General features: G+C 40.0%; 1 protein-coding gene and 1 pseudogene across 2 annotated transcripts in view; one reads left to right on the top strand and one right to left on the bottom strand.

Annotated features, from left to right (window-relative positions):
• Positions 1-13,859, top strand: part of SLC16A2 (solute carrier family 16 member 2) — a 108,456-nt gene that overhangs the window by 32,781 nt on the left and 61,816 nt on the right. The window lies entirely within an intron of this gene.
• On the bottom strand, positions 9,870-10,547 carry LOC114504592 (annotated as a pseudogene).

Here is a 13,859-nt window from a genome sequence, read left to right as displayed (position 1 = left end):
TAACAGTATATTAGTTTCAGGTGTATAATGTAATAATTCAATATTTGTATGTATTGCAAAATGAACACCACCATAAGTCCAGTTAACATCCATCACCATACATGGTTACAAAATTTTTTTCTTATGATGAAAACTTTCAAGATCTGCTCTCCTAGCTACTTTCAAATATGCAATACAATATTATTAACTGTACTCAGTATGCTGTACATTATATCCACATGACTTATTCATTTTATAATTGGAAATTTGTACCTTTTGAACCACTTCACCCATTTTGCCCACCTTTCACCTCTTGCCACAGGCAACCACAAATCTGTTCTCTATATCCATGAACTTCATTTTGTATGTTTATTTGTTTTTATTTTTTAGATTTCACATATAAATGAGATTCTGTGGTATTTGTCCTTCTCTGACTGACTCGTTTTACTTAGCATAATGACCTCAAGGTCTATCCATGTTGTCATAAATGGCAAGATTTCATAGGAAGATCTTTCTTTAGTCTAGCTATAGTATTATTGCCTAAGAATCACTCATTTCATCCTGATCTCCATTTTGCATTGAGAGTCCAGAAAATCTAGCTCCAGATTGACAAACTTTGTCACTGTGGACAAGTTTCTACACTCTCTACAACTGTAGTGCCTATACTCTCTTAATGCTCTATGACCTTCTCTTTCTGGGCCTCAGCTCTTATTTTTTTGTGACTACCACTTTTTCTATGTTTTTTTCAGTTCTTTTCTTATCTAAATTGTGGTGTTCAAGTTCTTCTAAAGGACAGCACCCTGTTGAAAAAGGAGTGTGTGTGTGCGTGTGTGTGTGTGTGTGTGTGAGAGAGAGAGAGAGAGAGAGAGAGAGAGAGAGAGAGAGAGAGGGAGAATCTCCTCCTGCAGCTTCTTTCCAGCCCTCATTGGTGCTACCCTCACACTTAGTGTTAGGCAACATACATGGTGACCACCTACATTTGCGACAAGGCTTTTTTTTTTTTTTAATTTCATCTATTTGCCCTGGCTGATGTGGCTCAGTGGATTGAGTGCTGGTCTGCGAACAAAAGGGTTGTTGGTTTGATTCGCAGTCAGGGCATATGCCTGGGTTGCGGGCCAGGTCCCAGGTGGGTGGTGTGTGGGAGGCAACCACACACTAATGTTTCTCTCCTTCTGTTTCTCCTTCCCTTCCCCTCTCTCTGAAAATAAGTAAATAAAATCTTTTAAAAAGATATCACTTATTTATTTTGAGAGAGAGGGGAAGGGAGGGAGAAAGACAGGGAGAGAAACATCGATGTGTGGTTGCCTCTTGTTCACCCCCTATTGGGCACCTGGCCCGCAACCGAGCCATGTGCCCTGACAGGGAATTAAACTGGTGATCTTTCAGTTCACAAGCCTGCACTCAATCCATTGAGCCACACCAGCCAGGACAAGAAGGCTGTTTTTGGAGTTGCAACCTTTACCTTGCTCTTTGGCCTGTAATGGATCTGCCACTAAACGACAGATACAGATGAACTGAACAGAGGGTCTGTGGCACTGGTATAATTACCAAATTAATTGATAATGTTGAAAGGCATTCTAGCTCTTGGCTGAAAACCACCCTAGATATTGAAACCTACTTACTTCCAGCTTTTCCTCCAAGAGATTCAGCCTCAATACCAGTCCCATCTGGAGAGGCTAGGATGCTTTCTTCCAAACTCCTGATTTCTCTAAATCTAACCCTGTTTCTTTCAGTGGCCTTCATATTCTCCTACCCTCAATGGAATGTCTCTTCCTGAATCTTTCAGCCCAGGCCAGGACAGCTCCTTTCATAGCTGCCCCCCATCCCCGAAGTCCCTCTCCCTGTCTCTTCTTCTCCCTAGTGGAGGAAATTCCACCTCTGTTGACCCAGTATCTTTGAAGAGGGTCCGGAGCTACCCCTCTGAGTTTGGGTGGAGCCCCTTGCAGCCATCCAGGGAAAGACTGAGACTCAAGATTATTCGTGTGTTTTGGTTTCCAGGCTCCTTTGGAAGCTTGATGTCTTTTTCATTTGAGGTGGTACTTGTTTCCTGGATAGTCTCCTGACTGCTAGTGTTTCAGCTTTTGGTCCCGATTTTCTGTTCTTGTCCCGGCATATCACAACTTCACTGCCAAAACTTTGCTACAGATCTATGGAGAATGGGCTTCTCTCCAGAAGGGAGGAGGAAGGTTCACAAGCCTGGAACACCATCACCAAAGAGAAAGAGAACTGAGCGTGGGATATATAAGTAGTGCATAGGACTAGTGTAGCAGGAATTCATTAGGGGTCAGGAGACCTGTGAAGAAACTAAAGGGAAAATCTTGTCAACATAAAGCCCTTCAAAAGCACTGCCCACAGGTCCAACATGGGGATCTGGCCTGGGTCTCCCAAAACACATGGGCCACTAACTTCTGCTTCTGTCTTGTGAGACCATGTGTAGGTCCCTTCATGTCTTTGTTGATTGAATTTCCCATTTATGAAATGAGGAGGACTGGACTCTATCATTTTTTAGGACAGATAGTGAGACAGACAGTAAGTGGCCTGGGAAAGAGAAAATCTGTATAAAACCAGAGATTATTCAGAACACCTCAGGGACCACAGTAAAGAGAAAAGATGGATGAGGAGAAAGTAAATGAGAAAAAATAATTAGTGGATGTTCCAATATCCTAATAAACACCCCCATCACACCACTGCAGCCTGGCCTTTATATAATTTATACAATGTGCTTCATTATAAGATTGCAGTTGGAAAGGAAAAGGGGTTTTGTGGACTTAGGTTCTAAACTTTCTAACTCCTAGTTGCAAGTCTGGAAAAATGAGCATTCAGCTTTTGTAACTTCTGTAATGGTGACAGAAATAGAGAAGACAGTTGAATTGGATATTGAGTTAGACCAACAGCACCTACTACAATTAATTTTTTGCTCTAAATCTAATTACTTTTTTTACAGCTAATGAAGTTATAATTGATGTACAATAAACTGTACATATTTAAAGTATAATTTGGTAAATTTTGGCAAAACATATACACTCATGAAATCATTGCAATAATCCAGACATAGCACCCACAAAAATGTCTTCTTGCCCTTGTGTAGTACCACCATCCCTTCACCACCATCCCAGGCAATCAGTGAACTATTTTCTGTCACTATAAATTAGTTGGATTTTTAAAGAATTTTCTATAAATGAAGTCATACAGTATGAATTCTTTTTGTCTAGAGATTCTTTCACTCAGCATAATTATTTGGGACTGAAAATAATGTATGATTAATATTTCATTCCTTTTCATTGCTACATAGTATTCCATTGCAGAAACATAACATTGTTTATTCATTCACTTCTTTATGGGTATTTTGGTTGTTTCTAGTTTTGGAGTACTACAAATGAAAGTGTCATTTACATGTACTTTTTAATTTAACTGATTACTTCCAATTTCAAAATGTTTTTAGCAGAAACTGACTTGGCAAATATTGCATTTGTGTTTCTCTTTTGTACTCAAGGTTATTTTGGCAGTTTTGGGTGATGATGTTTTATATCCTTTTGATGTACAATAACTACTCATTGCTAACCGTACAGTACCACTTCTGCAAGCATGAGGAATGGGTTTCTGAAAACCTATACAGGAAGAATTTAAGTTGGAAATCTTAAGATTTTGTATAAAAAGGGTCAACAAGGAACATGTATAAAGGACATATGGACAAAGCCAAAGGGGGTAGGATGCAAGGTGGGAGGCAGGGATGGGTGGGGCTCAGGGGAGTGGTGGGGGGAAAATGGACATAACTGTACTTGAACAACAATAAAAAATATAGCCAAAAAAAAAAGAATATGCCACAAGAGAAAACAAAGTTGTCTTGGGGAAACAAGATACAAAGCACTTGTAAATATTATATATTTACTAAAATAATCTAATAAGTATCAAATGAAGACAGTATTAATTTCCTTTTAAACCCGCTCTCCTAGTAAAGACTAGGGTCTTTACCCAGGTAGGAGAGACTAGAAGTAGGACAAGAAACATAATACTAACATAGTCAGTCAGTTTCACATCTGTTTCTCTGCCATTGAACCAGGGAATATAGCAACACAGAGGAAATAAGTCTTTAAAGTTGAGGGGGCCCATGGCCAGCAAACAGCTCTTGTTTCAGGAGAGGGATTGAGGGGGTTGAGCAAAGAGAAAGAGAGAGAGAATGGTTGTACATCTGCTAATAGGACTGTTAAAGGAATGGGATATGAGATCTATCTCATGTCTTCCTTTCAGGCCTCCCCAAGGAAATGGTCATATTTTTATTTTAGTTTAGTTTATAGATCCTTAATAAAATTTAAAATAGCCCCATAGGAGTATTTGGAAACCAAGGGTGACTCTCAGGCTAGGAGAGAGTGTGCCTTGAGGAGATTTTGCTACAGGGTGGAAAAGAGTACCCTGAATGGGGAATCCAAGGGCAAAAAACTTTGTTTTGAGCTCTGGAATCCCTGTACGTGTCCTTGAGAATGAGTTACTGCAGAGAAAGATAAAAGCAGAACCCTTCAGAAAGTATTGACTCATCAGCTGCTACAACCCTACAGGTTCTTACTGGCCTTGCCCACCCTTCAGATTCTTCCCATGGACTTCAAGGCCACTCAAACTGGCTTGAACAGTATTTTGTTATGCTGGGCAGCTAGGGAGGCTGGGGTGTTGTTCAGCCCATCCTGTAGGTTGGAGACAGTGTTTGTGCACCAGACTCCAAAGGCAAGCAGGAAAGGACTGGAGAGAGTTGGAAGAGACCTAGTGAGCAGCACACTGTAGTTTTTATTCCTCAGCCAACCCCCATATTGTGGTGACAATTCCAGGGAGATGGGATGCATTGTTCTTGGCTTACTGCACGTCTCTGGGCAATGAACAAAGCAGTCAAGAGGCTGTGTGAGGGGGCATGATAAAGATGAGGAGGTGGTGGAGGATATCTGGACCAGGAGCCCCTGGGGCTGCCCAGGCGACTGACTGATCTACTTACAAACATCAGAACTTCCCCTCTCCGGCCCTCCCAAACCCTAGGGACTGCAGACTGCTTTGCTCTTCTAGATCAGGAAGAACATGATGTTCTTATCTGGTGTGAAAGCTGGTCAATACTACCTCCAAGGAGAGAGGAGAAGGGAACAAGGAGAACTGTAAACCCAGCAAGCCATTGAGGGAAGCCTAGGAAGAAGTGTGCAGGCTCCATCCAATGCCCCAGGGTTCCAGCAGTCCGGATGGGCGGTGGATGCAGACTCCATACTCTCTCACCAAAGCTTCAAAGCCCTGGTCTTTGGACCTGGTGTGAACGTTTTACTTTAATTGTCTTTATGGGCTTTTTCTAGACCTAGCTCCTAAACAGCTATGAAAGATAAACAGTAGCTTAGGCTACAGAGTTCTCCACCCGCTTCCTTGACTCCCTTATCACCATTCCTCTCATTTGAATGTATTTTATCTAGGGTTTGCTGCAGACCCATGTTTCTTCTAGGTGTCTAATCATCACAAAGACATTGACCTATTGTGCCTGGTGAAAATAAAGTTGCCTTCCTCTAAATTATTTTACTAAGCTCTACCCTGGCCACAGCCATTCTGAGCACCAGCTCAGTGACATTGGGGACACAATGAAACATCTGGTTAAAGGGGTCTGCGAGTTCTGGCACTTGCGGTTTGGGTTGAGACCATGATGTTGTCCTGATAGAACTTAGGGTTGCTATGGGTTTTGCATGATACAGAAGCTCATGGCTTTGTCACAATACTCAATACTTAGTGATGTGGCCTTAGAGAGGTTTTAGACTTTTTAGCCTAGGTTCTCCATCAACCTGGCTAACACTGCCCAACTCTGGTGATTCCCTGAGACCCCTCCCCTCCAAAGTTGCAGGCCCACCCAAACTGTTTTCAGTGGCTTTTCCATACAAATGGATGGTATTGGTTCGTGCTACAGATTTTCCTAGAATCCTTCAAAGGTTCACAAACCCTGAATAAGCATCATCTAGCCCCTGCATGCCCTGTACCTCTTATTAAGCAACCTCAAGCCTTGCATTAGCAGTAGCCAGTCTCTGTTTGCAGCTTGGCCTCTCCTGGGCACCTCCCTGGGGTCCCCAGAACCAGCACACCCAATAGACAGCTTTAGACCACCTGAGTCTACCACCCAAGGACCTCCATGAATGACACACACAAGGGGTAGACTCAGTGGGGCACCAGAGCCCCACTGAAGTGAGTTTTGCTCTGCGGGGTGGGCCCCTACATAGCAGCTACTTCACTGCAGTCTTGGCCAGTCCTCACAGCTGATAAATCTTGGGGTCAATTATACTCATTGTGGTGCCAACAGCAATCATGGCTCAACTACAACAGGAGGATGTACACAGCCCACACAGAGGGGTGGGGCACACCTGGAGTGCCCAGCTCAGGTGACTGGGGAGGGTGTGCCCCTTGGTTCCACAGGATACCTACTACTTAAAGTCACTCTACCAAGATTGGGAGACATATAGCAACTGAACCTAACATATAGAAACAAACAGGAAGGCAGCAAAAATGAGAAGATAAAGGAACATGTCCCAAATGAGAGAACAGGGCAAAACTCCAGAAAAAGAACTAAACATGGAGACAAACAATCTACAACATGCAGTATTCAAAACACTGTTTATAAGGATGCTCAATGAAATTAGGGGAAGAATAAATCAACTCAGTGAGAACTTCAACAAAGAGAGAGGAAACATAAAAAGAACCAGTTAGAAAGAAGGATGCACTAACTGAGATGAAGAATACACTAGAAGGAATCAGCAGTAGATGGAGATGAAGCAGAGGATCAAATCAGAGATTTGGAAGATAAGGTAGCAGAAAACACCCAATCACAACAGAAAAAAAAATGAGGGTAGTCTGAGGAACATTTGGGACAACATCAAGCTTACCAACACTCACATTATGGTGGTGCCAGAAGGAGAAGAAAAAGAGCAAGGAATTGAAAATCTATTTGAAGAAATAATGACAGAAAATCTCCTTAACCTGGTGAAGGAAATAGATATACAAGTACAGGAAGCACAGAGAGTCCCAAATAAGATGAACCTAAAGAGGCCCACACCAAGACATTATAATTAAAATGGTAAAGATTAACGACAAAGAGAAAATCTTTTTTAATGTACATAACTTTATTATAAAAATGTTTATAAAACCAAATACAACATTCTAAAAAAACAAAATTTACTGTTGATACGAATTCCTATGAGTTTGCTGTGCTACCATACACAGGTCAAGAAATTAAAGAAACCATTAAATATTTAGAAACATTTAACATCCAAAGCCTTAAAATCTAACTCTATGTTGTAGCCCCTCAAAAAGCTACAACATGCATTTTGAAAAAAGTATTTTCTCTACAAAGAATCTTACTGGCTATACAAAAATCTGTACAGTTTTTATACTGAAGCTAATAGTGAGCTGCGCTTGAATTCATATTCTTAGGAAAACAATTGTCTGAGCACACACACATACTCCACATGCAGCATTACAGGATAGCCTTTTATTCTTTATCTTCATCTTCTTCCTCCTCTTCTTCTTTTAAAAATTTTATTGTTGTTCAAGTAGTTTTCTGCCCTTTCCCCCCACCCCAGCCATCTCCATCTCCATCCCTCAATTCCACTGCTCCTTGGTTTTGTCCATGTGTTCTTTATTGTTGTTCCTGAAAAACTTTCACCTTCCCCCACCATTATCTCCTCTCATCTTCCCTGTGGGTACTGTCTACTTGTTCTTAATTTCAATGTCTCTGGTTATATTTTGCTTGCTTGTTCATTTTGTTGATTAGGTTCCATTTAAAATTGAGATGATATGATATTTGTCTTTCACCACCTGGCTTATATATCACTTCGCATAATGCTCTACAGTTCCATCCATGCTGTTGAAAATGGTAGGAGCTCCTTTCTGCTGCATAGTATTCTATTGTGTAAATGTACAATAGTTTTTTAAAATATGTTTTATGGATTATGCTATTACAGTTGTCCCATTTTCCCCCCCTTTTCCCTCCACCCTGCGCACCCCCTCCCACCCACATTCCCTCCCTTTAGTTCATGTCCATGGGTCATACATGTAAGTTCTTTGGCTCCTCCATTTCCCAAACTATTCTTACCCTCCCCCTGTCTATTTTATATCTACCATTTATGCTACTTATTCTCTGTACCTTTTCCCTCTCTCTCACCACCCACTCCCCCACTGATAACCCCCATGTGATCTCCATTCCTGTGGTTCTGTTCCTGTTCTAGTTGTTTGCTTTGTTTGTTTTTGTTTTGGGTCCAGTTGTTAATAATTGTGAGTTTGCTGTCCTTTTACTGTACACATTTTTATCCTCTTTTTCTTACATAAATCCCTTTAACATTTCATATAATAAGGGCTTGATGATGATGAACTCCTTTAACTTGACCTTATCTGAGAAGCATTTTATCTGCCCTTCCATTCTAACTGAAAGCTTTGCTGGATAGAGTAATCTTGGATGTAGGTCCTTGCCTTTCATGACTTGAAATACTTCTTTCCAGCCCCTTCTTGCCTGTAAGGTCTCTTTTGAGAAATCAGCTGACAGTCTTCTAGGAACTCCTTTGTAGGTAACTGTCTCCTTTTCTCTTACTGCTTTTAAGATTCTCTCCTTATCTTTAATCTTAGGTAATGTAATTATGATGTGCCTTGGTGTGTTTCTTCTTGGGTCCAACTTCTCTGGGACTCTCTGAGCTTCCTGGAATTCTTGGAAGTCTATTTCCTTTGCCAGATTGGGGGAGTTCTCCTTCATTATTAGTTCAAATAAGTTTTCAGTTTCTCGCTCTTCCTCTTCTCCCTCTGGCACCCCTATGATTCTGATGTTGGAACGTTTAAAGATATTCTGGAGGCTCCTAAGCCTTTCTTCATTTTTTTTTTTTGAATTCTTGTTTCTTTATTCTATTCTGGTTGAATGATTCTTTCTTCCTTCTGGTCCACTCCATTGATTTGAGTCCCGGTTTCCTTCCCGTCACTATTGGTTCCCTGTACATTTTCCTTTATTTCACTTAACATAGTCTTCATTTTTTCATCTAATTTTCAACCATATTCAACCAATGACATGAACATCCTGATTACCAGTGTTTTGAACTGTTCATCTGATAGGTTGGCTATCTCTTCATCACTTAGTTGTATTTTTTCTGGAGCTTTGATCAGTTCTTTCATTTGGGCCATTTTTTTTTTGTCTTGGCGTGCCTGCTAGGTAGTAAGGGGTGGAGCCTTAGGTGTTTACCAGGGCAGGGCAACCCATGCCACTGCATTCTGATGCTGCATGTGGGGGAGGCTTTTGAGAGGGAACAGTGCCACTTGCTCTGCTCTCTGTGGGTTTTCAATCACTTCCCCCACTGCCCACAATCATTGGGCCCTTCTGGTGCTGATTCCCAGGTGGGTGGGCTTGTGTACATTCTAGGACCCTGTTGGTCTCTCCAATGAACTCTCCTGTGAGGCTGGGAGTTTCTCCTGCTGCCGCCTCAACCCCCACCGGTGTTCTCAATCAGAGGTTTGAGGCTTTATTTCTCCACACTGAAACTCTGGGTTTTGCAGTCTGTCTCACTCCCCAGTAGTTCCTCCCAGTTTATCTGCATATGAATGTGGGATCGCCCAGTCCTCAATCCACCACCCTGCCAGCCACTGCCTTAACTGCCCCAATCCTCGCAGCCTTGCTGTGAGTCCTCTCCGCTGGGCTGCCTGTCTCTGCTCCTCCTACTGGTCTGGATGAATGTTTCTTCTTTAACTCCTTGGTTGTCGGACTTACATACAGTTTGATTTTCTGTCAGTTCTGGTTGTTTTTTGTTTTGAAATTTGTTGTTGTCCTTTTGGTTATGCAAGATGGCACAGTGTGTCTACCTAAGCCTCCATCTTGGCTGGAAGTGCTCTTCCTCTTCTTCCTCCTCCTCATCTTCTGGTTTGTTCTACTTCTTTCAGCCTGTTGGCCTGCCAGATCCCTTCTTTCCCACTTCACTTTTGCCTTTGGCATGGTATGCAGCAATATCCTTTTCATACTTTTTTTAGCTTAGCTGCTTCTTGTTCATATGGTTGCCTATCTTCGGCTGACTGTTTAGACCACATTTCACCCAATATTTTTGCAGTATCCCCATTGAATAAACCAGGGTGTTCACTTTTGATCTTTGGGCAGTGTTCAGAGCAAAACAGGAAGAAGGCAGATGGAGGTCTTTTAGGAGCATTGGAATCTTTTTTCTTTCCTTATCACCTTTGGGAGGAACATAATTTTTCATCTCCTTGCCATAGAGAGCTTTGTCACTCTTTGCTGTATATTCGAACTTTGACTTTTCCTTTGCAGACATGGTCTTCCATCTCTCAGAACATTACTTGGAGAATTTGGAAATGTTGACAGAAGAGTGTGGATGTTTCTTCTTGTGCCCTTCCTGGCAGGTTTGCCTGAAGAAGGCATACAAGGACATCTTGCCGATCAGCTTGTTGGGTTCTCCTTTAGGCATGGTGACAGATAGCATCTACCAAAAACACTTCTCTCGCTGGGCTCTGGCATGAACTGGTTTTGACAAAGAAAATCTTAAAAGCAGCAAGAGAAAAGCAGTCAGTTACCTACAAGGGAGCTCCCATAAGATTGTCTGTAAGCTGATTTCTCAACAGAAACTTTACAGTCCAGAAGGTATTGGCATGAAATAATTAAAAGTGATGAAAAGCAAAGACCTTATAACCAAGATTACTCTACTCAGCAAAGCTATTATTTAGAATCAAAGGAGAAATAAAGAACTTCCCAGACCAAAAAAAAAAAAAAAAAAAGCTAAAGGAGTTCATTATTACCAAACCAGTGTTACAAGAAATGTTAAAAGGTCTTCTTTAAGAAGATGGAAAATATGAATAATAAAATGGCAATAAATACATAGTATCAACAATTGCTTTAAATGCAAATGGATTAAATGCTCCAATCAAAAGACACAACTGGCCAAATGAATAGGAAAACAAGAGCCACACATATGCTATCTACAAGAGACTCACTTCAGATCAAAAGTCACACAGAGATAGAAAGTAAAGGGATGAAAAGAAAGGTCATGCAGATAAAAATAAAAAAAGCTGGGGTAGCAATACTTATACCAGACAAAATAGACTTTATAACAAAGGCTATAATAAGAGACAAAGAAAGACCCAGCAATTCCACTTGTGGGTATTTATTTTAAAACACTAATTTAAAAAGACATATGCATTCAAATGTTCATTGCAGCATTATTTACAACAACCAAGATATGGATGCAACCTAAATATCTATCAATAGACGGGGGGATATAGAAGAGGTGGTACATACATACTATGGAATATTACTGGGCCATAAAAATAATGAAATCTTGCCATTTGTGACAACACTTGTGGCCCTAGAGGCTATTATGCTAAGTGAAATAAGTCAGAGAGAGAAAGACAAATACCATATGATTTCACTTATATGTGGGATATAAAGAACAAAATAAATGAACAAACAAAACAGAAATACTCATAGATACAGGGAACATTTTGATGGTTGCCAGATGGGAGGTGGTTTGAACAGCTGAGGGAGAAAATAGTCATGGGGATGTAAAATACAGAATAGGGAATATAGTCAATAATATTGTAATAAATATGTATGGTGCCAGATGGCTATTAGATTTATTGGGGTGATCACTTTGCAAGTTATATAAATATCTAATCACTGGGTTGTACATGTGAAACTAATATAATATTGTATGTCAACTGTAATTGAAAATAAAAATGTATTAAAAAATAAATTACCAAAGACCTAAAAAAAATGAACATGTGGCTGATGTTTATGATTAGGAAAATGATATATAAAAGATGTCACTTCTCCCAATTGCCTTATAAATTCCTAGTGACTAGCCCTGGCTGACGTAGCTCAGTGGATTGAGCTCGGGCTGGGAACCAAAGTGTCCCAGGTTCGATTCCCAGCCAGGGTACATTCCTGGGTTGCAGGCCATAACCCCCAGCAACCACACATTGATGTCTCTCTCTCTCTCTCTCTCCCCCTCCCTTCCCTCTCTAAAAATAAATAAATAAAATATTTAAAAAAAAAAATTCCTAGTGACTCCAATGAAAATTCCAATATTAATAAGAGAGAAAACAATTGAGAAAGCCCACAATGATAGCCTTTGTAGATTACACAGATAACAAAAGCATAATTGGTATTCTTGCCTCCTTCCATATATTTCTACAGACTGATTGTTGTTGTCAAGGCTTGCTCTATAAAATGGAAATATATCTGACCTTGTCAGATATATTTGCCCAGCTTTAGGCAAATACTTGTCTCCTTTCTATGTCTGCATGTTATAAATAGTTTATATAAATGAAATTATACTGACTTATTTCACCTAGCATAATATATTCAGGGTTCTTCTATGTCATAGCATGTATTACTAATTTAGTCTTTTATTCCTGAATAATATCCCATTTTATGGATATTTCACATTTTGTTTACCCATTCTTCAGTTCATGAATATTTGTGTTGTTTCCACTTTCTGGCTATTATAAATAATGCTGCCATGAAAATTCATGTTCAAGTTTTTTTATTAATCAATTAATTAATTCTTAGGGGAAGGGAGGGAGAAAGAAAGGGAGAGAAACATCAATGTGTGGTTGCCTCCCGTGCGCCCCCTAGTGGGCACCTGGCCTCCAACCCAGGCATGTGTCCTAGACTGGGAATCGAACCAGCAACCCTTTGGTTCTCAGGCTGGCACTCAATCCATTGAGTCACACCAGCCAGGGCTCATGTTCAAGGTTTTTTTTTTTTGTAAAAATATGTTTTCATTTGTCTTGGGTATATACCTAAGAGTAAAATTTAACATGTTAAGGAACTGTCAAAATGTTTTCCAAAGCAACTGAACCATTTTACATCCTTATCAGAAATGCATGAGAATTTCATTTTCTCCACATTCCCACCAATATTTCTTACTTTTGTTTAAAATTATTATTATTATAGCCATCCTAGTGGAGTGTGAAGTAGTATCTCATTTTGATTTTGATCTGTAGTTCCCTAATGATGTTGGGCATCTTTTCATATACTTATTGGTCATTTATATATCTTCTTTGTAAAAATGTTTATTCAAATATTTTGCCTGATTTTAAAGACTATATTTTTAGAGCAGTGTATATTCACAGCAAAATTGAGCAGAAAGTACAGAGATTTCTCATATATCCCCTGCCCCCCAAACACACAGCTTCCCCTACTATAAACATCACATACTAGAGTGATACATTTATCACAATCAATGAATGTACACTAACACATCATTATCATCCAAAGTTCATAGTTTACATTAGGTTCACTCCTGATGTACATTCTGTGAAATCTGATGCATGTCAAACTCCTGTGCTGTAGTATTCCCTATTAGAGTATCATACAGAATAGTTTCATGGTTTTAAAAATTCTCTGTGCCCTACTTTTAATCTCCCTGAATCCCTGGCAACCACTTACCCTTTTACTGTCTCCATAGTTTTACCTTTTCCAGACTGTCATACAGTTAGAATTAAATAGTATACATACTTTTCAGCTTGGCTTCTTTCACCTAGTAATATGCATTTAAGGTTCTTCCATGTTTTTTCTTCATGGCTTGATCACTTATTTTTTTAGCCCTGAATAATATTCCCATGTCTGTATGTGCACAGTTTATTTAGCCATTCACCTGCTGAAAGACATCTTGGTTGCTTCCAAGTTTAGGTGATTATAAATATAGCTGCTATAAACAATCATGTGCAGATTTTTGTGTGGAGATAGGCTTTTTTAAACTCATTGGGTTAAATACCAAGGAATACAATTGCTGGACTGTATGGTAAGCATATGTTTAGTTTTGTAGGAAACTGCCAAACTGTTTTCCATAGTGGCTGTACAAATCTTGCATTCCTACTGGCAACATATGAAAGTTCTTGTC

Source organism: Phyllostomus discolor, chromosome X (assembly GCF_004126475.2).
Source record: "Phyllostomus discolor isolate MPI-MPIP mPhyDis1 chromosome X, mPhyDis1.pri.v3, whole genome shotgun sequence".
Classification (NCBI taxonomy): domain Eukaryota; kingdom Metazoa; phylum Chordata; class Mammalia; order Chiroptera; family Phyllostomidae; genus Phyllostomus; species Phyllostomus discolor.
Note: the sequence above shows the minus strand (reverse complement) of the source record. Positions and strands in the feature narration are given on the sequence as shown.